Raw genomic sequence first — 27,447 nt, forward strand, 5'->3', positions numbered from 1 at the left:
TTCATTGGATTTTATCATCAACTTTGTGACATATATACCATTTTTTTCTCCTTTTACATTTGAGGAAATTGGGACTTGACACGTTTAATAACTCACCAATGTCACATTAGTAGAAAGTGGAAGAGCCAATATTTGAAGGAAGACTGGAAATGTATTTTTCTAAAATTGAATAACATAAAGAGAGTAATCTGACAGATATTTTGAACTAAGATTCACCCATTACTAAAGCTTTACTCCCTCAAAAAAAAAAGAAAAAGTCCTCTCGATATGAGGTGATCTGGTTTTGACATTTGCAATCCTACTGGCCTATGTTGACGGAAGTTACCTGGTTGGCTCTGCAGGTGCGACTTGCGGGCTGACAGCTCCATGTAAGTCCTCTAAAAGCTGTGTACCTGTCTAAGAATGTTCAATTCCTGGAGGGAAGGGTTCACTATTCCCCTTCCTCAAGCTCTACTGGCATGTATTTATTTACCTTTTCAGGCCTTTTATTTTTTTTTTAATGTGACTTTCAGACATGACATGCCTTTTTTCATCTTTGAAAAAGATAAAAATTGTTGTTGTTTTTAAAGATTTATTTATTTATTTGAGAGAGAGAGTTGTGGGGGCAGAGGGAGAAGGAGAGAGAGAGAATCATGAGCAGACTCCTTGCAGAGCATGGAGCCCGATGCAGGGCTCAATCTCATGACGCTGAGATCACAACCTGAGGTAAATCGAGAGTCACATGCTTAACTGACTGAGTCACCCAGGTGCCCCAAAATGAAGACTGTTTATAAATAACTTTGGTTACTCTCAGGGTAAGTGGATCAAGGCCCATTGTGTCATGTATCTGTATTAAACATCTAGGTTAAATAATCAAGCAAGAAAGCAGGTAGGACTTGAGGCTAGGTGTGCAGGATATGATTGGAAACATACTGAGGCCAAGGTGTAAAGTGAGAAGCCAGAAGAAAACAGAAATTGAGGTCAGAATAAAGGAAATATGAACTATGAGGCCAATCCATGTTCAGAACTGCAAAACATCGCAGCGCCTGGGTGGCTCAGTCAGTTAAGTGGCGGACTATTGATTTCACCTCAGGTCGTGATCTCAGGGTCCTGAGATTGAGCCCCATGTCGAGCTCCATGCTCAGTGGAGAGTCTGCTTGGGATTCTCTCCTCCTCTCCCTCTGCCCCTGCCCCTGCTCGTGCTCTCTCTCTCTCTCTCTCTCTCTCTCTAATAAATAAATAAATAAATAAATCTATCGTAAAAAAAAAAAAAAGAACTGTAAAACATCTTAATCAAGATTGTCATCTCTAGTCAAAGAAAGGGACATGAGAGGTGGGGGATGGAAGAGGTAAAGGTCATAGAAAATGGCATTAAGAGACTGGGGCTCAATCACTAGGAGGAATGAATGTATCTTATATCCTTACAGGGCTGAGTATGATTCATTTTTAGCTCCTTCACTACCTTTATTTCCCACAGGGCCAAAAATTTCTCAGATCAATTACTAATGGTGAAATATTCCTTTAATAATTTGGTTGTTGACATTTAAATGTTTACCTCCTCACCAAAATTTGTATTGCTTTTTTCGTCTTTGTAGAGCGATAACTGAGCCATTTGACTTTCTTAACAAAAAATACAATAGGTGGCTATAGTGACCACCTGTTAATCTCGGCATTTCCTTGCATATTTATAACATGTCATTTTAAAATAGGTACCTCAGAGGGGAGAGAAGTAAAATGTGTTTCTTGTTAGTATAAAGAAGCTAGTCTAGAATCTTTAGTATTTTATCTCCTAAGTTACCTTATAAATGTACTTACACTTTTACTCCTGAATATAATTTTAACCATATAATATGTTAAGAATATTTATATAAATACTTGTCACCTTAAGTAGGCTCCTTATTCAAGACTGAAATATCCATAAATATTACCAAACAAATATGACTCATCTTTATTCGTAATCCAATATTGTTTGTTTTAGGGGACTTGTTCTAAACAGAAGTATCTCTCCCGTGTAGTTAGATTAATCAGGATGTTATTTTGTATTGCCTAAGAGCAGTGTGTTCAGTAATTGGATAATTTGTCTTCCCCGTCACAATAATAGTGGACGGAATCAGTACACTTGCCATGAAGAAGTTTGTTTCTGCCTGAGCTCAGGGAAAATTTGACTACTTCTATCAGATTAACATCCATTTGAAAATAAATTATTCCTGTAATCATCAACAGAACCCAAAAGCCTGCTAGGCCTTCCTGAGGGAATTATTATTGCATTGGGAAGGAAGGGGAGGGCTGGGGAGACATCCGAAGGGGGTGACGAGGGAGGGGATCTCAGAGATGGCTTGCCTCCCCTTCATGCCCACAAGGGCAGATAGTGAGAATCATTCTGCTTACAAACGGAGAGACAGAACTAAATCAGTACGATTGCATTGGCATATGGCTTAATGCTTCCGAATGGTACTGGGAAATGAAGATCACACATTAATGTACCACGCAGGGCGATTGTGAGTGGAAAAGAAAATGCCGGGCCGGTTTGCAGTGCTTTGATAAAGCACCGTATTTGCAACTCAAGAAAGTTCTGTCCAAAGTTAGTTCAGTGAGTGTGACTTTCAGCCATAATCGTTATGGGAAGTAACTACTGTCCCCGCACAGGACAGCCCATTTTCTGTCCATATTTCCATATGAATGTCTGGTCTCATAGACACACATGCAGATACATATCTGCACATATTTATGCTCCCATTTAATTTCTTTTTACTAATTATGAACAATTAAAATATTGTATCATAGTCCTCTGTACACATTGCACAAAGAAAGAACTGAGCTTTTTTCAGGTCTATGAGCCACTCTTGTCTTTTAAAATTCTAACGTTTTTCTTCACAGCTGCGGGCCCTTTTGCGAACTCAATAGTTCCCTCATTTTGCTACTTGCAAAACAGCTCCAGAGAAAAAGAAAATAAAAGTATTTTTGCTTCATTTTTTTTCCCTCCAGTTTTACCAACCTTCTATTCTCACCGCAGAAATAAAAAGATGGAAACAATAAAACACAAAAGTCACCTATATGAATGAATCACACAGGCTCCTATGATTCTCCAACCAGAAGTGTTCCTACCAATTTATGATTTAGGATGATAAATGAAGTACTTCTCTCTTACCAGTAATCCTTTCTGTATCACCTTTTGTACTGATGACTATTAAAATAAAAAATGTATAGATTACTTTTCTATTACAGCTATTTCTCTTAGAATTCTCACATGTAGCACCTGGTTCTATAGAACACCGCTATTTTTATGCTCTTGTTCTCTCAAAGAGATGACATGGTCTCATCTTAAAGGAAAAGAACTGATCGTCTTAGACATTTTCTTTTTTTTTTTGACCTTCTGATTTCATATTCGTAACTATTTAACTTACTTAAACATAAAAGGTTAACATGATTAAATAGAATTAAAATGGTTTTAATAAGCATCTTCTACAACATCTACTCTGTGTTCTCACTGGAACTCCTCTGAAGCATATTTTCAGACCTAATTATTGCAAATGCCTTTTGCTCAGAATGTCTATGAGCTAACAATTCTTCCCCACTAATACAAAGGAAAGATACAGCTGGATTTTTGATCAGTGGATCATCCTACCATTTAGCAAGCACTCTTACTTTTGCCTGAAATTAGATAATTTCTTTTTTTTTAATGACTTTAAAAAAGAAAATAGGACCAATCGTTCTCTCCCGCTAATAGTGGATGAAGTTTATATATTAATTAGCATCTATTACCATACCTACATTTTAAACTCTCTGCTGACCAAAGCTTTGTTCAAAAAAAACATTTCTCGGGGAGGGTATGTACTATGGTGAGGGATGTGAATTGTGTAAGACTGATGAATCATGGACCTGTACCCCTGAAACAAATAATACATTATATGTTAATAAAAATTAAAAAAAAAAAAAAAAATTTCCAGAACGCCTGGGTGGCTCAATTGGTTAAGCGTCTGCCTTCGGCTCAGGTCATGATCTCAGGATCCTGGGATTGGGCTCCGTGTCAGGCTATCTGCTCAGCGGGGAGCCTGCTTCTCCCTCCCCCTGCCCTTGTGCTCTCACTTGTTCTCTCTCTCTCTCTCTCTCTCTCTCACTCCCTCTCAAATAAATAAATAAATAAAATCTTAAAAAAAAAGAACATTTTCTTTCTTTATTCCAACAAGAGGACCATGTCAGTTATAATGATTGTCCAGGTCCATAGTTGGTTACAGTTTCAAGCTATGCTCTTATAAATTTTTAAGCATTAGTTTTGTTTTTTGCTTGTTTCTTGTCATCTGTGAACGTGTTTACTATGGTTCAGATCTGCAAGCATCTTCCTTTCTGCGATGACATACTAAGTGCAAGGAACTCACTGGACTAACACCTCGCAGGAAAAGGAAATGTTGCTACAATGCCTAAAATCAAGATGGCTGATGGCACATTACCAGCACAGTAACCATGATACGTCAGGTACTATGTTAGTTGTTTTACAGGTATTATTATCTCCGTTCTTTGTAGGAATTCTACAACATTGACATTAGTTCTATTTTATAGTAGTCTAATGACTAGAGAAGTTTTATAATTTGCTACATCTATACAGTAATTGAGAATTAGAGGTGGACTGTGGACTCATTTTATACTTGACCCCAAACTCCAGGGTACCCTCCAATCCTAAGATACAGAATTCTACAAATGAGTTTTAAAAAATGACAAAGTTACAAACAATAACAAAGAAAAAGATAATATAAGAGAAAATGCCATGGAAATGCAAAGGAATAGAAGTTTACTTTTGATTGGAGAGATACAGAAAGGTGTGTGAGAAAAAAAAATTTTAAGAAGTGCCTTGGAAAATATGATAGTAGCAATTATGGGAGGATAAGAGGGGCAGCTCAAGAGTAGGATAAATTATGATTTAAAACAGAAGGGAAGGGACACCTGGGTGGCTCAGTCAGTTAAGTGTCTGCCTTCCGCTCAGGACATGATCCCGGGGTCCTAGGATAGAGTCCCGCATCGGGCTCCCTGCTCAGCGAGGAGCCCGCTTCTCCCTCTGCCTGCCACTCCCCCTGCTTGTGCTTTCTTTCTCTCTCTTTGACAAATAAATAAAATATTAAAAAACAATAAAACAGAAGGGAAGGAAATTTTCATCTAGAGAGTAATCTTACTTTGTAAAAACATGGACACCAATAATCTTAATACGAGTTTATCTTTAAGAACATTGTTTAGGTGAACAATTATGATTTCATTCACTGGTGTATATATATTGAAACAAACATTACATTAAGTTAAAAATATTTATCTTGCATCCACTATATTTTGCCTTTGGAAACTTAACTTCCTTTTGAAAAACATTCCCTAATCTTTTGCTATTGTCCTTCACAGATCTAAGTACTCCTATACCTTATAGTATTTGGTACTGCTCAGCGTTATATGCGGCACATAACTTGAAAAAGTAAAGGATGTGGAAAGGAACTAAGATTATCTATCACCTACTGCATGCAGAAAGATCGTCACGATTGATTTCTCATTTAATTTTCAAAATTATTCTAAGAGATAAGCATTATTAACCCAGTTCTGGATTCTGACACTGCTGTTAAGGACAGTGAGGAAGGGGAAATATTAACATGTGAACCCACATCTACCCGACTCTTTCTACTGACCCCAAAGGCCAAATATAAGAGAGCATTAAGAAACAGCTGGTCATTAATGGTATCCAGAGATATTTTGATATTAAAAATAAGGAGGGAGAGAAGGTAACTGTTAGAGCAGAAGCTTCAAGAAGTAAAAAGTGAACAAGTATAAAGAAGTAGAGACAAAGGATGTCATCTGAAAAGTTGGCAGAAACAGATAGCTCTGTGGGAACAACAGACATTATGAAAATTTGTTTACATTTTTGTTTCTTTAGCATTGAGAAAAACATAAGCAGAAGGCAAAAGCCTGTGGTGACAGATGGAAGAAGTGAACAAAAGGGGTAATGACGATACACTCCTGAACTTTGTGTTGGTTCTTGCTCTCTAAAGGAGAGTCTGTAGGTAATCTATAGTATGCACTACGTCTTCAAGATTCTTTGATTCAGAACTGACCAAGCAGCAGAAGCAGGATGAGTGAGGAAACACAAAAGTAGAGAAAGTGAGAAACAATGGGGATCAGATCCTGAGAGATGGAGAAGGCTTAGGGCTTAGTTCCTTCCTGGCAGCACCTCACTCAGTTCCCAAGAGGTCTTTCAGTAGCTCACATCCATTGGCAACCCGCGACTTTATCTGTTGCCTGATGCCCCCTTAAAGTTAAGTTCCCTCTACCTGAGTTCATTTTATGGGTTTTTGTTGTTGTTGTTATTTCTTGAAACAAAGAACTGTGGAACAAAACGGGCATAAAATTCATGTCTCATTCAACATTTAATGAAATAAAGTTCAGAAAAACATAAGGTTGCAATACAAGTTCAGCAGTAGGTTACACGGCTATCTCCATTTCTCAGAGAAAAGAAAATACAGTAAACAGAAAGGCAAAGGTGATGATGAGGCTCAGAATAACCATGGAATGGGAGAAAAGGGTTTGGAGAATACATGCAGATGGAACAAAGGGCATACAATTAAGGGGAGGAGGAAGAAAAAAAGAAAAGAAAAAAGACTGCACTAGGAAGAGTTCTGGCAACAATCCATCTGTTTATCTCCAGTGAGGATTAGTGAAACAAGTTTCTCATCACAGTGTGTTTCTTGTGGTACGGAAAATAAAGATGGCTCTATTTTATATGGCTTATACACACAATTGGGTAACATTTTTAACAAGGTCAGCTTCCCATAAAATCATTTGACTACCGAAATTATTAATCCATTTGGGCACCACTACTCTTTAGTGTACAGTGAATGCTGAGCATCTATTTCCCTTCCTAATAGCACCCCTGGGGCTAGTAACTGCCCTGCGTGTAATCTTGCTGAAAAAGTTGTTTTGGGAACCTCTTTCCACTATGGAAGACATGGAGGCCAGAGTTTCATTCTGATGCAGCCTGTGTATGTGACCCCAACTTTGGTGAATTAATGTTTCACCTGGAACTCTGAATAAGCAGTGACCACCAAAGGATAGGGTAGAATGATATTTACTCTAAGGCAAATAGTGATTATAGAGGTGATATCACCATCTCTGTCTGGAATATTCAAATTTCCAGAAATTGATATGCTGCTTTTTTTTTTTTTTTTTTTTTTTTTTTGCTTTTCTTCTTTTAGTCACTTGGGTTCTACCATTGGACCCAACCATTTCTAAATCTCTCCACAAGCCCACCTATATCCACCTAATAAATTATTTTTGCCTTCAGTGGTTCCAACTTAGCTTCCATTTGCTACCACAAACTTATTTATACCCATAATCTTTCTAGAAGTCCTCTGAAACTCTCTATTCTTATTTTCCTGTCAAGAATCTTTGGAAAAGTAAAAACAAAACAAAAAAGAAGAATCTTTGGAAAAGTATGTAGTAATTTTAGAAATGAACTCACTCTTGTATAAGACATTGTTATCTAAATTGTATTGTGCAATATACTGCATGGTATGAATATGATCTAGCCACAGTTTTCTTTATTACATTCTTTGCATATGCTATGTTCCAATTCATTTGTTCAGATGTACCATATTTGCCATGCATAATTCTGAGTAGCCAAGGTTACCATCTCTCAGACTAAGATTGTAGACTTCCTCCTAAAGAAATGGAACACTCATTCTAATAGCAAATTAGAGAATGTGTATTTTATGAAGTATGTTTGTTCTTGGTATCAGAGCATGAAGAACAGAGACTTCTGCATCTTAAACTCTACTTTCAGAGAATAGCTGTATGTAATCAAGTTGGTTAAGAGTTTTCTTCTACACTGCTGCATATTACCAAATGGAATCAAATGCTTTCAGGACATTTATGCATATGTGATGGTGGTACTACTGTGTTTTAAGACTTTCAACTTAGTAAAATTTCATCTTATTTAGAAATATTATCTATTTGTGTGTTTTCATCTTCACTTTTGAAAAAGAAAATCACAAGTGTACATTTTGCACTGAAGATGCACTGACTGATAAGCATCAGACACCCCAGGCTTTCCCAACCTAATCCTTCAACACCCTCACAGTGACTTAGATGACTTGCAGACACCATCTTTCATTCTGAAATCATGTATGTATCAACTTTGTGATTTTTGAGTAGATATACACTGTTATGGGTTGAATTGAGTACCCAAAAGGATATTTTAAAGTCCTAACCACTGGTGCCAAAGAGTGTGACCTTATTTGGAAATACAGTCTTTGAGTTGTAGTCCAGCTAAGATGGGCTCAGTAGGATGGGCCCTAACCCCATATGACTAGTGTCCTTATAAGAGGAAAATGGCAGATGGATAGAGACACAGAAAGGCAGACTGCCCTGTGACAAGGGCTACCGAAGTATGCCAAGAATGTGAAGGATTGCTGGCAGACAACACAGCTAGAAAGAGGCAAGGGAAGATTCCTCCTTACAAGTTTCAGAAGGAACATGGTCCTGCTGACAGCTGGATGTCGAACCTTTGGGCTCCAGAACTGGGAGGCAATAAATTTCTGCTGTTTCAAGCCACTCAGTTTGTGGTTCTTTGTTACAGCAGCCCTAGGAAACTGATATATACAAATCATCAAATGGAAATATTTTCACCTTCATTATACTACTTCTTACGAAGTTTGTTCCCATTCATACCCTCAGCAGCAAAGCACTAGTCAGAAATTAGTCTCATCATTCCTTTCCCCTTAGAATAGCCTTTTCAATAAGTCAATTCACAATTCAAATAATCTTCTTATTTTTAAGTCTTCAGGGCAAAGAAAAGAATGATTAAATATTTTTGTATGGTTAGTATACTATTGTGTGGATTTCATTCTACCTCCATGAGAACATTAACTTCTCACTGATAACATAATCCTTATAGATTATTTAATAACCTCATCAGGCATACCATACAAAAAGACAGTTAACTCTATTAAACAAACCTTTCCAGAAAAGAAATATTATCTGCATATCTAAAATCCTTTATATGTATGCAACCAAACACCCTGAAATTTTGAGTCTCTTGACTCCGATGTAAGATCCTAAATATTTTTTTTTATTTTTTGTTTTAATTATGAACTTTTGCTGTTTAAGTATCTAGATTAAAATAAAAACAAAAAGAAAAAAAAACAATTTTACCAATACCAGAGTGTTTTCTGAGATGTTTCCAGATTTTTCAGTCTACCACCTCAGCCTACAACACACTTATTCACAGTATGAAATACCAATTTCTGTAAATGACAGTCAAGTGTAAGAAACATAAACTGGCATGATGGAATTAATTCCCAGCCTCCATATATTTGCCAGTTGGATGTACTGAATCTGAGCACACTTTCCCATTAAAATAATACTGTAATTTTCCACTAATGTGTAAGAATCAAAGTAGTCAATTTAACTCAACATTTCTCAAACACCTCCTAAGAATACAAACCACTAATAAAGAAAATAGCACCAATACACTGAATAGCACCTCTGTCCTTGAGGAGTTCATAGCCTAGAAGTTAAGCATGGTAACATGAGTTCAGATTCAAACTGTAATCTCTGCTCCTGGACAACTTGGACCCAGCCTGCTGAGTGAATATGTCTTGCAACCAGCATATCTCTGTGGCCTGTGAAACAGGCCGAATTTCACATCCTGAATCTGCCTCTCAGTGATCATGGGCAAATGACATTATCTTAAGCTACTTTTCCTATCTTTTGCAAAAGTAAAATAATGGCCTGCCTTGTAGGGTTTGTGTGAGGACTGGCGGGGAATGGGCACATAGTAGTCAACGAAGCAACACCAAAAGAAAGAGGAAAAAAAAATGGATGAGAGTTAATGGTGTCAGCCAATATGCAAGGATTTAGGTGATATTAGAGAACAGGCTCTAGGATAGGCTACAGACATCACGCTCTGCTCTGCAGGTATAAGTGATGGTCAGAAATCAAGCATTTTGATGAAGATCTAGCAAAGTCAATAAACGAATGCCTCTTATAAAAATAAAGTTGCAATAGGAAATGAAGCTCTTGTAAAAAGAAAAACAATGCTATTATGAGCTAATTCAGGTGATCTGCAGAGTCAACTCTACTACAGTTGTTTCGAAAATATAGCTCATGGAAATGAATATATGTTAACTTGAAAAAAAAATTACCAACATCAAATAAATTTGGGAAGCACTGGGTTAAATAAAATGCAGTGGGTTTTAGGGCTGCAAGCCTTCTGAGAATCTTCAGACCAGGGAGGAAAGAAAGCCAGCCCCAACTGAGCACACATGACCTAAGGGTCTATTTTCCTGGCAGCAATGCACCAGCTTTCCTGGAGCATCCCACAGGTTTCACGAGTCCTGTCTTTCCTAGAGCCCCCCACCACAGCTCCACAGAACTCACTTTGGGAAATGCTATTCCATACATATGAAACATTCATAGTTGCCTAGGAAACAAGGCAAATTTGTGACTAATAATTCTAATCAAATCTTTTTTTTTTTTTTTTGGCACTAAAATAGTTCCCCAAATCAACTCAGTTTTATTTTACATGACACATAGTTAATGGGTTTCTATAATTAGCAATACATTCTAATTTCCTTAATAATCATGATGTAAGTCATCCTACAATTATCTATGACTCAATTTTCTTCCACTTGATTCATGAACAGGAATTAATCTATAAATTCTAAATGACAGACACTTTTCCTCTGAAAATCACAGATGCATAACGAAATATTACACAAACCAGCACAAAACACAATTAAAATATGTATGTATATGTTTTAGACAAAACAAAATCATACATATGATAGAATTTACAAATGCAGAAATTTAATAAAAACTATTTGTAGTATTGTCATCAAAGAATATCGCTAAGAATTTTACTCTAAAATCTACACTTGAAATGATTTGAGTCCTTAATCCATCAATTGGCATAACTAAATTATCAGTTTACTCAAATTAATCAGGACTAACTCTCCCTAAATTTGTGATGTAGACGAAATCATTATTTGGGCATATTCAGCAACATCAGAATCTTAGAACTTCCCCCAGTGCCCTAGTATACTTAAGTTTATGTTCCAAAGCAGCAGGAAAAGCATGTTTTCCCCAATTATGGTCACTCATACTTAAATGACAACCAACCACTACCAGTGAGATATTTCTGTGACAGTTTTCTGCATTTAAGAGCCCTCAAATTCTTAAGATAAAAAGACATAGCACCCATGACTTTTTCTGCATCATTCAGTGGATGTGTAAGGATTTGTGAAAACATTGGGCTTTTCAACTTTCTATGACATCACATCGTATAAGGAAACAGATTTTTCTCTTATAATTTGTTGGGCCTTAACTAAACAGTTTTAGAAAAATTATCCTTTACCAATACAAAATATATACACATGTATATTATATCTGAAATTTTCTATATATATTTCATACATGTAATACAAATACATTTGTGATGTTCTATTTCCTTTTTAAAAAAAATATTTATTTATTTGAAAAAGAGAGACAAAGACAGAGAATGAGCAGGGGGAGAGGCAGAGGGAGACAGAGAAGCAGGCTCCCTGAAGAGCAGGGGGCCCAACTTGGGGCTCGATCCCAGGACCCCAGGATCAAGACCTGAACCAAAGGCAGACACTTAACCGACTGAGCCACCCAGGTGCTCCCCCAGGATGTTCTATTTCTTATCTCATATTCTGGTATTTTGTTCAGGTGGGTTTTTGCTTTTGTTTTCTTGTTTTTTGTTTGTGTGTGTGTGTGTGTGTGTGTGTGAGTGTGTGTGTGTGTGTGTGTGTTTGGTAGGTATGCAGACCTGACTATGTAGTAAGATGTGCTTCCCAAATATAATTATTATATGCTCACATGACTTTTTTCTTAGTTTTATAGGACCGGTCTGATTTTTCAGCTTCTTTTATCAGGATACCATGGAGACAACCCAATAACTTTGGCACAACAGTAGGAACTCTTTTTTTTTTTAATCGCTAGTTTGAAATTATGCTTCTAAAAACTAAAGGTATCTTCACTATCGTGCAGGTCATCTCCTTCTTTCCTCTTCTAAAGAGACCTGAAATTCAAATAATTATGTCTGGGTGAAAATAAATTCTACAATCTAAGGTTAAGAATGTTAATTGTCACCTCATGGAGACACCAGGATCCAGAGAAATACAGAATTGGGCCGTTAGAAAAATCAATATGCTGCAGAGATACAAAGAAACCAAGTATTTTACAGCAGTTTTAATTTATGTCCCATAGACCTAGTGGCAGAATAACATTCTAGATGTGCAGTTTTCCTTTACAGACAACATTTCAGGGAAACAGTTAAGCATTCAACTAAGTACTGTGAGGTAGACATATGCTCACTGTTCCAGCTTTCACTTCTCTCTGCTAACTGAACAGACTTGTTTACTCTGTTTACACTAATTTGTTGACTGTCTGAAAGACGATCACTTAATTGTATATAAAAAATACATGCAAAATACTATTACCTATGGAATTTTAAGTGAAGTTGAATTATTCAATCTCTCTATATCACTTTTTCCTCAAGCAGGGGAAATAATAGTGATCACATCCTCAGGCTAGGGTGAGAATAACACACTCCTAGTAGCATCATTGGTGAAAATGTTTCAAGTTATTTTTTGGGATATCATATTTCATTGAGTGTATCTATATGAAAATAACTGGGGTGATCTATTAAGATAGTATTATTTCATAGTACAAGAAAATATAAATGTCACACAAAGCAGTACCTTTTTGTTATCTAATAAATTTATTTCCATTAAACTATTTTATGTTATTAATTCTTTTGTAAATGAATGTTACATAAATATTATTTCATTATATAAGTAGAAAATAAAACAAATTGTTCCTTCTATAACATAGCCTACTCTATGTAACCTAAATGTGCATCTTAAATCATAAAGTAAATATGTCTATGGGTGACACATTAGCATACTTTTGTTTTTCAAAAATTAGTATTAAATTTGTGGTTTGTCATGTCTCTGACAATTCAATTTAATGATTGATAACTTGCCTCTTTTATGCTGGGTAAATTCTCAAATAAATGAGTTCAATGAGACTTTCCAATTAGATGTCATAAAGTTAGACGACAAATATACTAAGTACATACATATATTTCCACGTGTTTCTACCTATATATCTTTATAAGTATAAAGATATGCTTCACATCAATGTTAAACAATGATATAAAAGGATATTCACATAAGAATATTAAGGGTTTTTTGGAACAAAATAGAGAGCCCAGAAATGAACCCACACTTCCGTGGTCAATTAATCTACAACAAAGGGTACAAGAATATCCAATGAGGAAACAACAGTCTCTTCAATAAGTAGTGCCGCAAAAACTGGAAGGTTACATGCTAAAGCATGAAACTGGACCACATTCTTATACTATACACAAAAATAAACTCAAAACGGACTAAAGACCTAATGTGAAACCTGAAACCATAAAAATCCTAGAAGAGAGCCCAGGCAGTAATTTCTCTGACATTGGCCATACCAACATTTTTCTAGATATGTCTCCTCAAGCAAGGGTAACAAAAGCAAAAATGAACTATTGGGACTACATCAAAATAGAAAGCATTTGCAGCAAAGAAAACCATCAACAAAACAAAACAAAAAAGCAACCAACTGAATGAAGAAGATATTCACAAATGGTATATGTGATAAGAGGCTAAAATCCAAAATATATAAAGAACTTATACAACCTCACACCAAATAAACAAAAAACCTGATTAAAAAGTGGGCAGAGGGGGCGCCTGGGTGGCTCAGTTGGTTAAGCGACTGCCTTCGGCTCAGGTCATGATCCTGGAGTCCCTGGATCAAGTCCCGCATCGGGCTCCCTGCTCGGCAGGGAGTCTGCTTCTCCCTCTGACCCTCCCCCATCTCATGTGCTTGCTCTCTCTCATTCTCTCTCTCTCAAATAAATAAATAAAAAATCTTTAAAAAAAAAAAAAAGTGGGCAGAGAATTCACAACAACGTGGATGGAGCTAGAGAGTATGATGCTAAGTGAAGTAAGTCAGGCAGAGATAGACAAATACAATATGATTTCATCACATATGGAATTTAAGAAACAAAACAAACAAAGGGGGGGAAGAAGGGAGGAACCAAGAAACAGACTCTTGACTATAGAGAACAAACTGATGGCAACCAGAGGGGAGTTGGGTGGGGGGATGGGTGAAATAGGTGATGGGGATTAAGGAATGCACCCAGGGACGCCTGGATGGCTCAGTCTGCCTTGGGCTCAGGTCATGATCCCAGTGTTCTGGGATCTAGCCTTGTGTCAGAGTAAACAAGCCTGCTTCTCCCTTTCCATCTCCCCCTGCTTGTGTTCCCTCTCTCGCTGTCTCTATCAAGTAAATAAATAAAATCTTAAAAAAAAAAAAAAGAGTGCACTTGTGAGGAGTACCAGGTGTTGTATGGAACTGCTGGATCACTAAATTGTACACCTGAAACTAATATTACACTGTATGTTAACTGGAATTTAAATAAAAACTTGAAAACTCTCTTAAAAAATAAAAAAGTGGGCAAAAAACCTAAATAGATATTTTTTTTCCAAAGAAGACATACAGATGGCCGAGAGACACAGGAAAAGATGCTCAACATCACTCATCATCAGGGAAACGAAAATCAAAACCACGATGAGATATCACTTTGTAACTGTCAGAATGGCTAAAATAAAAAACTCAAGAAATAACAAATGTTGGTGAAGATGTGGAGAAAAATTAACCCTTCTTGCACTATTGGTGGGAAAGCAAATTGGTGCAGCCACTGTGGAAAACAGCATGTAGGTTCCTCAAAAAATCAAAAATAGAATTAGCATGTGATTCAATAATTCTACTATAGGGTATTTACTCAAAGAAAATGAGAACACTAATTCAAAAAGATAAATGCACCCCTATGTTTATTGCAGCATTATTTATAATAGCGAAAATATGAAGGCAACCTAAGTGTCCATCTGATAGATGAATGGATAAAAAGGAATGGTACACACACACACACACACACACACACACACAGAGGATTATTATGCAGCCATAAAAATGATGAGATTGTGCCATTTGCAACAACATGGATAGACCTAGAAGGTATTATGCTAAGTGAAATAAGTCAGAACCCTATGATTTCACTTATATGTGGAATCTGAAAAATAAAGCAAATGAATAAACAAACAAAAAAGCAGAATCAGATCTATAAATACAGAGAACAAACTGAAGGTTGCTGGAGGGGAAATGGGGGGTTGGGCAAAATGGGTGAAGAGGAGTGGGAGATAAAAGCTTCCATTTATGGAATGAATAAGTCACAGGAATAAAGGGTACAACATAGGGAATATAGTAAATATTGATTAGATTAGTGTTTCCCCCATTTTGAATGAATAAATAAATGAACACTGAAAATTTAACTAAGAATTTGTATACAAAAATATCTAGTAAAGAGTCCAGATTCACTCTGATGCAATGGAATGTATTCACAGTCTCATATGGGATCAGTGGTTTCACCCAAAACTAAGGCCATGTTTTGTTAGGAACATTTAACTAAATGCACCAATATGCGCCTGGGTATCAACTCTCCACTGAATTGTCTTTAGAGTATCTTTCTTAAAACGACAAGAAAAGGCTTTCTTTTTTTAATTCCTGAACGGTTGTCAATAACCCACTTATGCTAAAGAAATAAAAAAGTATATTTTTCAATGTTATACTCTTAAAACCAAATTTCCCTCTAGCTACTTTAGTACTTATTGAAGTATTAAACATGCATTTATTTTTGTGACTGAAAGACATTAAGATGAATATTTTAGCAAATCGAGTGACTGAGAATTTACAAAGCTTAATTCACATTTAATAGGCAATCTCAGTAATAGGTTCTATATATGCACAGAAGAGGACTACTTACAATCTTATAGTTTAGACTTTTGGCTTAATTTGATTCCTGAACTAATAAAATGCTGATAGATACTTATGTAATTTTATAAATATTTACATGTATAAGTAAATGTTTATGTAAATGCTGGTATACATAAACCTTTAAATGCTGGTATACATAAACCTTTATTTAATGATATATAATTATATATGTATATATACATATTATATATAATATATATACAGTATATATATACACACACATGCATATGGCCATGTTCATGAAACCCTCTCCAATAAGAAATTCTAGATTTTTTTCCAGTAAATCCTTCATCCTTTCCTACCTCTCCTAAATTTAAATACAATCATTTTAACTCCAAAAAAAAGCAGGTTTTAAAAAGGTTCCTGTGCAATCATTATTTTATAAGAAGTAACTTAATAAAGCACTTTGAACATTTACAACTGTGAGATCTCATTTGTACAACCATGTGTAGCCTGCCATTCAACCTTCGTTCACCAGTGAAAAAATCACAGTTCATACAATGGTACCTCACCAGTATCGAACCGGGGATGACAGACATCTTGTGGTGGTGAGATTAGCGCAGGCTACAGAATGGAGTGACAGGGTATTCACGATGCTGCTTCAATCACGTACAAGGCTAGGGACCAATCTCGTTTTCCATTCTCCTCCCAACACCTCCACGTACCACAGTTCACCTCGTCTACAGTATTTCTCTTGGTGCAATGACAGATATTTGGATACAAGAAAAGCTACTTGCCTTCTACACTTTTATTTGTAGTGAATGAGCTATTTTTCAAATGTTGATTTAGAGAATAGGTAACTGGCTTGATTCCGAACGTGGGTTCATAGTGTACTCAGATAAGACAGGACTGCCTTCTATTTGCTTCTCTGCAAGCATTTTGGACGGTGCTTTCTAATCACATATTAGTTCCCTCACTATCACTTTCGATGTCGACTGAACTATCTTTGCAGAAATAAAGATTCCTGGGGTGCCTGGGTGGCTCAGTCGTCAAGCGTCTGCCTACAGCTCTGGTCCTGATCCCAGGGTCCTGGGATCGAGCCCCACATCGGGCTCCCTGCTCGGCAGGAAGCCTGCTTCTCCCTCTCCCACTCCCCCTGCTTGTGTTCCTGCTCTCGCTGTGTCTCTCTCTGTCAAATAAATAAATAAAATCTTAAAAAATAAATAAATAAATGTTCCCACTATTATGAAACTTCAATCCTGTCTGAGATCCATGTGCCACCAGTGCAATCATGTCAGCACTGCTTTGGCTATATTTAGTCACAAAACCAACCTTCCTATGTATTGAACTACTTCACAGCGCATTCTTTGAAACATTTTGTGCATAAGCATCCAATAATGCTTGATGCATAAACAACTGAATATGATATAAATATTCAAAAGGATATATCTTCAACTGCATGTGAAAATGGAATGTAACAGACCATCATTCCAGGTAAGGTGATGCCCAGGAAGGTAATCCACGTCTGCAAAAACTCCTGATCTAGTTACCTCCATTTCTGTTCTACCACCATGACACTCCATCTCCTGTCCCTACCCATCACCACTTTGAGCCTGATACCGTCAACCATGACGACACTAACCCGAGAACTTAAACCTTCAAGTCTTATATTAAAAAACAAAAAACAAAAACAAAAAAAAATGGGGTGCCTGGGTGGCTGTCAGTTAAGCGTCTGCCTTTGGCTCAGGTCATGATCCCAGGGTCCACTGATCAAGCCCCGCATCGGGCTCCCCACTCCGGGGGGAGTCTGCTTCTCCCTCTCCCTCTGCCCTTCCCCCCAATCGTGCTCTCTCTGTCTCTCTCTCAAATAAATAAAATCTTTAAAAAAAAAATCCCACAACCCCTAACCCCCCACCCCCACACAACCCAAGTTCATGGAATCTTACCTCAACTATTTGTCAACCTTTTGAACATCTGTTGCTTTGACAACTCCTTATTTTTTAAAGCTGGTTTCACAGTATCTTACTGTTTCTTTCCTCCAACTACATTTTCTCCACTTCCTTGACACACAACTTTCTATTAGAAATCTTCACTCTCATTTGGGATAGAGGTCTTAACTTATCTTGGCAGAAACCAAAACCGTGCATTCTCTCCTTTGCCCTTCAGCATCTGAGCATGCAGGCTAAAATTTGAAGGTCTGACTCCTCTCCCGTCCTTAATAATTTCTCCAAAACATCTTACTCCCTTATAGAAAATAATTCCATGATGTCCCACAGCCTTCATAAGATAAACTGCAAGCTGTTTAGCCTAGCAGTATTCTGGTCTTGTTTCTCACTGCTCCCCTCAGGCCACACAACCCCACATGTGATTCTCACATTGCCTGCCCCTCGGGTTCACACATGCACATATGCTGCTTCTGTCACTGTGACCCATTCCTCCTCCCTCCTCCCATTTTCTCAGAAGTCATCACACCAAGGGTTTGTTGACTTCCCCACCCCCCACTCAAACCACATATACACACATATCTGTTTCCATAGCACCCAGGACTAAAGAACCTATAACTCAGTTCTGCAGCCGGCTGCTTATTTCCACCATTTTCTCTCCTGACTTAACACTTTTGAGAGGAGTCCACATATTTTCATGCATTTAGCACTGACATTTAGTACAGTGCCAAATATCAAATAGATTTCAGAAAAGGTTCATCCTTAAAGACTAGACAGGAGACCTCACCAGAGTAGTAACCCTAAGAAAACAAACAAAGGACGTTTCATAATCCATCTCTCCAGGATATCTTAGGTTTTGATCATCTTTTTGGTAGAGCCTCGCCTGTCCCATAATGGCTCTATTTGATATTTGGTGAAGAGTGTCTTAAAATATCAATTTTCATGTAATGAATAATGCATGCCTAGGTAAGATTATTTTTTTTAAGATGGAAATACTATTTGCATAAAATAAACATGATAATTCATGGTTTTAAACAATTTTTCCCACAGGTTATCACATGGTAGACTATAGAGTTGCAGTCAATTTTCAAACTGAGAATGGGTGTGTCTTTTACCTCCTTAATCTTCTCTAATTTTGCTTCTCAGTGTCTATCTTGGCACCTGTCTTGAGTTAGTTTCTATAACCAGTTTTCTGGATACTGGATATCAACATAGAGGATGATTGTCCACATTAAGGATATTATTATAGAAGAAATACTGCTATGGAAGAAAATGTCCTGAATATCAGGGAATACTTACGCATGTATAACATACAAAATCAATATTCAATTTATGTATTCCATTCTTTTAGGAAAATAGTATTATTCTAATTACATTTTTTATTAATAAATGTACAGATCTAAGCACTCAGAAATGATGGATTTATTTAATGTTTAAAAACTTTTAAATAATAACTATGGACTATAAAAAAATTATATTCCTTAGCTACCGCTCTGGTTAAGTATAGAATTTGGTTCTCCCACTTCTTAGCTTTTGAACTTTTTCTATTTTGCTACACAAAAAAACATTTAAACATTATTTTCACATTGTTACATAAAAGCTCTGATATTTTCCCCTTTAGGATAATAATCCCTGAATTGTTTAGCTTTATGTGGAACACAACAAAACTGTTATCCTAACATTGTTTTTGGCTTTTATTTTAAGATATTGTTGTCCTAACTTTATACCACTATATGCAATTAAGATAAACAATTAAATAATACTTATTATTTTGCAACATGCTTTTCTTACTACAAAACATGAGAATTTATGCATTTCAGGCATGACCCAGTTCTACATACAGCAGTTATAGTTTCCAGTAATTTGAGAGACAGTAGACAGTAGACCCGTTGTAGAAAGAAGCCCCCTTGTCCCTAGTTGTCTTCATCATTCCTTATGGGCTCTCTGTCTATACTTCCATTCAGCTAGCTGGGGTAAACAGTTACACTGCTGAAAGTTATGATTAGTCTGCTTGTGGTAATAGTGATATCCAGTGTAACTGAGAAGAAAACTTATCTCTGAAAGAAAGAGGAAAAGATAGGATTGCAATATTGGGAAGAAATGCTCAAAGAAGAGAAAAAACTCTGTTTCACAACAGTCTTCATGGCCTGTAACTAAAAGTTGAAGAGAAATTAAAACACTGAGGGTGTGTGGGTATGGATGAGAGATTATAAAGCAGGAGGGAAAGAGGAAAGAGGGAAAGAGAGAGGATGGGGGGGCGGGAAGCGAGAGAGGTTTACCAGAATGTTCTAACTTTCATCACTGACAAATTCTGATTAAGTTGCTCCATATGGAGGACTACTGTAAGCGAGGCTCATTTTTATTGACATTTTCCTTAGTCAAAGCATTTTTTCTTTATTTCTTTAGCACTAACCTAATTTGTTCTCAGCATTAGGCTTATGGGTAAAAGATAATGTGCATGAAGGCTAAGTTAAAAAGATAAATGATGAGGATTTGTAGAGTAGTGAATTTTATTTTGTCTTTAATATCTACAGAGATTTTAAGAGTATCTATATATTTTCTCTACTGAGAAAAGAAACAGCCAGCGCAAGAGGTATTTGCTTGAAATGCTGACGTTTAAAAATAGTTCTGTGACTGATAATTTATTGAATGGGAAACCATATTATGTTTTAAAGCATGATTAAAAACCTCTTAGTGCAGAGGAGTGAAATGTGGGGATTTTTCAGAAAGAACAATGTTCTTCCTATAGGAGAATTTCTAGAAGGAGCTAGTACTGTAATAAGGGCACAAATCACTCGATTCCTTGTCTTTGCTTTACAGAGGATTCAAAAAAACAACAAAAAACTTTAGTTAAAGATATCTAAGGGGCACCTCGCTGGCTCAGTCAGTGGAACATGCAACTCTTGATCTCCGGGTTGTAGGTTCAAGCCCCACTCTGGGTATAGTAGAGATTACTTAAAAATAAAATATTAAAAATATTAATTATTAATTAAATAGATTAAAATATCTAAAAAGTGTGTTATGTCATTTGTAAACCTAAAAATATACCCAAATAACCATTTTTAATTAAATGATGTGGTTAACATTTTATGCAAATACATTTTAAGATAATTCTATAGAAAAAAGCCTGTTTGAAGAGTTAACATTTCCAACATCTACAGTGCATAAACAGCAAAATTATAAAATAAAATGTACAAAATAGTACTCTTTTTTTTTAAGATTTTATTTATGTATTTGACAGAGAGAGAGAGACAGCGAGAGCAGGAACACAAGCAGGGGGAGGGGCAGAGGGAGAAGCAGGCTTCCCGCTGAGCAGGGAGCCTGACGCGGGACTCGCTCCCAGGACGCTGGGATCATGACCTGAGCCGAAGGCAGACGTTTAACGACTGAGCCATCCAGGCGCTCCCAAAATAGGACTCTTTGAAGGACAGGCAAGTCATTGAACTTTTACTGGTAGTGATATTCATGTTGTTTTATGGCTGCCACTTAATTTAATAAGATGAACATTGAATAGATGGCATTACTTCCATTTTCTGATAATGAGACTAGAATATAGAGAATCAATAACTATCCCACTGACAGACCAATTCATCCAGCAAATAGGCATTGAACGCCTACTATTTTCCAAGCACTAAGAACTTAGGTCTCAACAATGAATAAGACATACTCATCTGTTGCCTGTTTTGAGTTTATATAGAATATGTGCTTATAATCATCTAGGAAACCAATACACACCAGGTCTAATGTCCAGATTTCCTTACTTCAAGTCCAGTATTTAGTATGCAGGTTCTCTAAACTCTTAAAAATAAACTACTTAAAAGTACACTGACAAAGTAAGAGTAATTGAAAAATTATATCTAACTTATCCAATAATCTTTTTTTTTTTTTTTAAAGATTTTATTTATTTATTTGAGAGAGAGAGAATGAGAGAGAGAGCACATGAGAGGGGGGAGGGTCAGAGGGAGAAGCAGACTCCCTGCCGAGCAGGGAGCCCGATGCGGGACTCGATCCAGGGACTCCAGGATCATGACCTGAGCCGAAGGCAGTCACTTAACCAACTGAGCCACCCAGGCGCCCTAACTTATCCAATAATCTTAATGAAATACATAGTAAACATTTTATTTGTTAATTAATGATATTTAGGCCAAGGCTTTTAATACTTGCACAATGAGTAAAGCATCTCTATTCACACCGAATGAATTATAATTTACCAAGGGTTCTAAAGGAATGGCTTCTTTTTTTTTTTTTTCTTTCAGTAACACAAATCCATTTATGTGTAATAGGGTAATAATTATTGTATAATCCTCCGTAACCTCACAAAATTCAACTGAATAATCCTGATGTAGATTTATCCTGGGTCAGAACTCTACATCACAAATATTCATTCAACAAATATTTAATAGGCATCTGTAACATGCCAGGAACTCAACTGGACCACTTGAGATATACCAGTAAAGGAAAAATAAAGACCTCTGTGCTCGTGTAGTTACATTTCAGGAGAGGAGAGACACCATGAGCAATGGTCATGATAAGTAAGTGCATCACAGAGTAGGTGGGATCATGATGAGTACTATAGAGGAAAACATTTAGAGCAAGATAAGGGAAATCAGGTGTGCAAGGCAGAGGAAGGGGTTCCAATTCTTTTTAAAGTTGGTAGAGGTGAGGTATCACTGTAAATATGACATTTGAGCAAATACTTGAAAGGTGTGGGAATTTACTTAGCCTTGCAACTAAATATTTTTGAGTTTGGTGTGAGGGAGGAATCCCGTTTCTTTTTCTTTTCTCTTTTTTTTCACATTGCTAACCAATTGCCTCTATATCCTTTATTCTTCCCTGAACTGCAATGCTAATTCAGTCACAGACCAATTTTCTATATCAAAGTGGGTGGGACTACAATGAGATGGGGCACTTAATTCACAGAGCTGCCGTACGGCTTGAATGGTAACAATCATGTAAGGTGCTCAGAACATAGTAAAGTTCACCATGCATAACATGGTTGTTGTTTGTGCTAGTTTATTAAAAAAAAAAAAGATTTTTCTTTATTGATCTCATATGCAACTATCTATCTAAATTCTTTCTCTCTATAATTCCTCTGTTGTATTTTCTATACAAACAATCTTATTATGTGTAAATATTGACATTTCGTTTTCTTCCTTCTCAATCGTTATGTATTGTACTTTTTTGGCTTGCCTTATAAACTTTTTTTTTTTTTTTTTTTTTTTAAAGATTTTATTTATTTATTTGACAGAGAGAGAGATAGCGAGAGCAGGAACACAAGCAGGGGGAGTGGGAGAGGGAGAAGCAGGTTTCCTGCGGAGCAGGGAGCCTGATGTGGGGCTCGATCCCAGGACCCTGGGATCATGACCTGAGCCGAAGGCAGACGCTTAACGACTGAGCCACCCAGGCGCCCTTGCCTTATAAACTTTTAAGAGCATCTGAATAAAGCTGAATAGTAACAATGAAAGTATGGGTCATTAATTTTCATGTCCTTGAATGTTCATGATACTTTCTGTCAAAAGTAAATAGCCAAACATTTTTTAAAAGTGTATTCCACATATTTCTGTCTTTACTAAGACGTTTAGTCAATTTATAACTATTATTATGTTTAATGATATTTTTCCTCTACTAAACTGGAAATTATAAACTCAATATCTGCTTTTATTGCTGTTTACTCCCAAAATTTTACAATATATAATTAATTTTAAAAAAGTAAAGTTAGTCTATGACTTTATATCTGTCCAGAAAAACATTGGGATGGTAGTATACTTTATAAATACTCCTCTTCCGATCTCTATGGCATTATCATTTAGTACTTAAGTACACAAAAATATAATTTTATATTATTAGTGTTTCATAAATAATGTTTGTTAAATATGTATAACAACATCTTGGCTCATCAGCTTTTAAGTTACTTCAACAGACTTTGGTGGATAAATTGCTCTTTTCATTTTTTTAACAGAACATGACTTAGAATCCTCTCACTTTGAAAAGGCTGCTCAGCACACAAGTTCAGACTGACAGTCATTTTATCTCAAAGCTTTAAAGATATTATCCTACTAAACTTAAGCTTAATCAGTACTGCTGAGGACATTGCTGGTCTGTTATCATGGCTTTTAGATCATCTCTATTTTCTGCGCGGCAGTTGTATCTTTGTCCTTGGTTTTCTTCAGTTTTATTTATGCTGTGTTTTAGTAGGTTTTTTAAGTACACTTGTCCTATTTTCCTTATATTATACTTCCTGTATCTGAGGATTCTTAAAGCTCAGTTCTGGAAGAACATCACTAGTTTGGGATCCTGTCTTGTTTCTCCCATTCCCCTGAGCTTTCTTCATGTGAAAATCCAGCTGGACATAATGGTAGACCTCCTCCTTCTGTAGTCCATTTTTTACCACTTTTTAAAAGATATTTTCTCTCAACCTAATTCTCTGGACTGTATTCTTAGAAATTTCATTAACGCTATGATTTGGTTCATCAGTCTCTCTCTCTTTTGTGTCTTTCCAAATGTTTGGTATATATTGAGTTTTAATTCCAAGAATTTTATTATTCATCTTTGAAACTTACTTTTTTCCGAACTTCCCGGACATTTTTGTTAGGTTCTCATTTCTTGTTCACTTTTCTTGTCCTATCTTTTACTTTTTTAATCTTTATTTCATATTTTTAAGGTAATTACAACTCTGTCACTTATTCTGAAATCAGGATTTTTTTCTCACACATTTGATAATTTTTTATTTGCAGCTCATAACTTCCCCTAACTCAAACTGTGAGAAATCTGAGGATTTAAACTGTGAATGTTCCCCTTCAACAAGGATTTCTGTTTGCCTTTCCTGGAATCCAGAGTGATCTGTTCATTGCACGCATTTTCATCCCCCTCAGAATCTGGGTTTAAGAATAATTTCAGTTTTATTCTTTTTTTTTATTTTGTCATTTTGTCTTTATTTGTTGCTTTTCAAATTAAATATATTCAGTTTTATTCTAATATCTCACCCTGTCCCAAGGCTTATTATAAGATCATTACTGGCCTAAAGGAGAGGAATCTCTTTTCAGTTTGCTTTCTCTCCACAGCTTCCTAATACAGTCTTGGATTCCAGTTATTATTTATTTTTATTTTTGGTCTATGGTACATTCCTTGACTTCCCAGTGAGTCCAATAATGCAGGAGGAAGCATTATTATATAAACATATTTTTTAAGATGTTATTTTTAAGTAATCTCTACACCCAATGTGGGGCTTGAACTCATATCCCCTAGATCAAAAGTCACATGCTCTACCAACTAAGCCAATGAGGCACCCCCCGGGGAGAAAGCATTATGATAGCTCTGACCTAGACCACTTTACTGTCAGAATGAAAAAAACCCTCTTTAAATAGTCAATACATAACTTCATGCAGGTTGTTAAAGCAAGCATTTATTTATTTATTTATTATTTTTTTATTATGTTATGTTAGGCAAGCAATTATTTAACAATAAGAGACAAGAATAACCTCCTGACCCAACATTTTCCATCAAGTAAATTTACATAAAATCGTCATGGCTATCACTCACATAATAATTATTCTTTACCGTGTATTTTTTATATTTCACTCAGAAAAAGCATATCTAAAATTCTGAAGAATACAAAAGATACCATTTTGTTGAAGATTGCCATCAATATACCTACAATTATGAAAGTAATAACATTTTCCTAATTGTTGACTAAAAACAATAAGTGTGACAATTTAAATAAATGAAAGCTAGTAATAAAATATTTTCTCACCCTCTAAATCAACAATCACAGCATAATCAGAACAAAATATCCATTTTTGTTTCAAGCAGCCTGTTAATTTTAGAAAAATGTAGTCAAGGTCAGGCCCAGAAATAGATCTGATGAGCCAATGACCAAACAATTTTATTTACAGGGTTCTGATTAGGTAAAACCAAATTCCAGATACTTACATACCAGAGTTGAAGTATGTATAAATATTCTATTAATAAACAGATTGATATATACACATATACATATATGATATATATTCTATAGTAGATATAATATAATTCTAATATATTTAATAACTTTACTGTTTGCAGCTTTTAACATAATTGATACTTTCATATTTTCTTTTTCTCTAATGAGGTCCTTAATTAGACTTTACTCATTTGTTCCTCAGGTAAAGTGGTTGTTTTTAATGTTTGAAATTTCTTGAAGTAAGCATGAACAGTAAAATAAATAAATATAAACTTCACTAGCTATGAGAATATATGTGCATATGTGTGTTTGTGTGCATGCATCACGGAAGGGAGTCTGTTCCCATTTGAATGCATTTCATTTACTTTTAAAATACTAACCTTAATAGCGTCTTTGTTAAGCATACACACAGTGTTTTAGAATTATAATAGAAGAAGCTTTAGTTTGCCTTTTTAAAAAACTTTACAATTGTGCATAGACAAATTTATATTAACAAATCTTATTTGCAGTGGAAAATAATACAAATTATTTGGTTTGGGAATCCTGCCTGTATTACTTTTGTATTCTGTGGATTATATTATGACATGTAACGCCTAATCCTGAAGTACATGTCTTATCTCTAGAAGATTCTGTCTTCCTTAAAGGCATATAGCTCATTCCTTATTTCTAAATGTATCACCTTTTAAAGGGTATTTTTTCCCTAAATACTGGTCAAATGAAGGAATGGACGAATACAAGAATTAACATTCCAAAGTGATTAGAGTATCCAAAGGCAAGAATACAAGAACTGCACTTGGTTTCTAGTGAAGAGTATTTATTTCTCTAGTTAATAACAATGATCTTTGGGCACCTGGGTGGCTCAGTTGGTTAAGCGACTGCCTTCGGCTCAGGTCATAATCCCGGAGTCCCGGGATCGAGTGCTGCATGGGGCTTCCTGCTCAGCGGGGAGTCTGCTTCTCCCTCTGACCCTACCCCCTCTTGCGCTCTCTCTCTCTCACTCTCTCTCTCAAATAAATAAAATTTTTAAAAAATTTTTAAAAAATAACAATGATCTTTACAGATGAAAAGATGATAGTACAATGCCCTATAATACAATAGTTAATAATGGATGCAATAGCAGGCTGACCTATACATACATTTAAAGAATTTATAAATTACTTCCAGATTGCTTAATTTGTTGGCATATAGTTGGCTGGTAATAATTTCTAATAATTGTTTCTATTTCCTTGGTGTTAGTCGTGATATCTCCCCTTTCATACATGATTTTATTGATTTGGGTCCTTTCTCTTTTCTTTTGGATAAGTCTGGCCAGAGGTTTATCAATCTTACTAATTCTTTCAAACAACCAGCTTGTAGTTTCGTTGATCTGCTCTACTGTTTTTCTGGTTTCTGTTTCATTGATTTCTGCTCTAATCTTTATTATTTCTCTTTTCCTGCTTGGTTTAGGCTTTACTTGCTGTTCTTTCTCCAGGTCCTTTAGGTGTAGGGTTAGCTTGTGCATTTGGGACTTTTCTAATTTTTTGAGAGAGGCAGCAGCAATGCCCACAACAGCCAAACTGTGGAAGGAGCCAAGACGCCCTTCAACAGACGAATGGATAAAGAAGATGTGATTCATGTATACAATGGAATATGACTCAGCCATCAGAAAGGATATGAATACCCACCATTTGCATCAACATGGATGGAACTGGAGGGGATTATGCTAAGTGAAATAAGTCAAGC

General features: G+C 36.0%; 1 protein-coding gene across 1 annotated transcript in view; it reads right to left on the reverse strand.

Annotated features, from left to right (window-relative positions):
* The window catches only part of TENM3 (teneurin transmembrane protein 3), a 2,501,300-nt gene that overhangs the window by 2,431,019 nt on the left and 42,834 nt on the right, over positions 1–27,447 (reverse strand). The gene's annotated exons all lie outside the window — the stretch shown is intronic.

This window comes from Phoca vitulina, unplaced genomic scaffold, assembly GCF_004348235.1.
Source record: "Phoca vitulina isolate PV1807 unplaced genomic scaffold, GSC_HSeal_1.0 scaffold15, whole genome shotgun sequence".
NCBI classification, from domain to species: domain Eukaryota; kingdom Metazoa; phylum Chordata; class Mammalia; order Carnivora; family Phocidae; genus Phoca; species Phoca vitulina.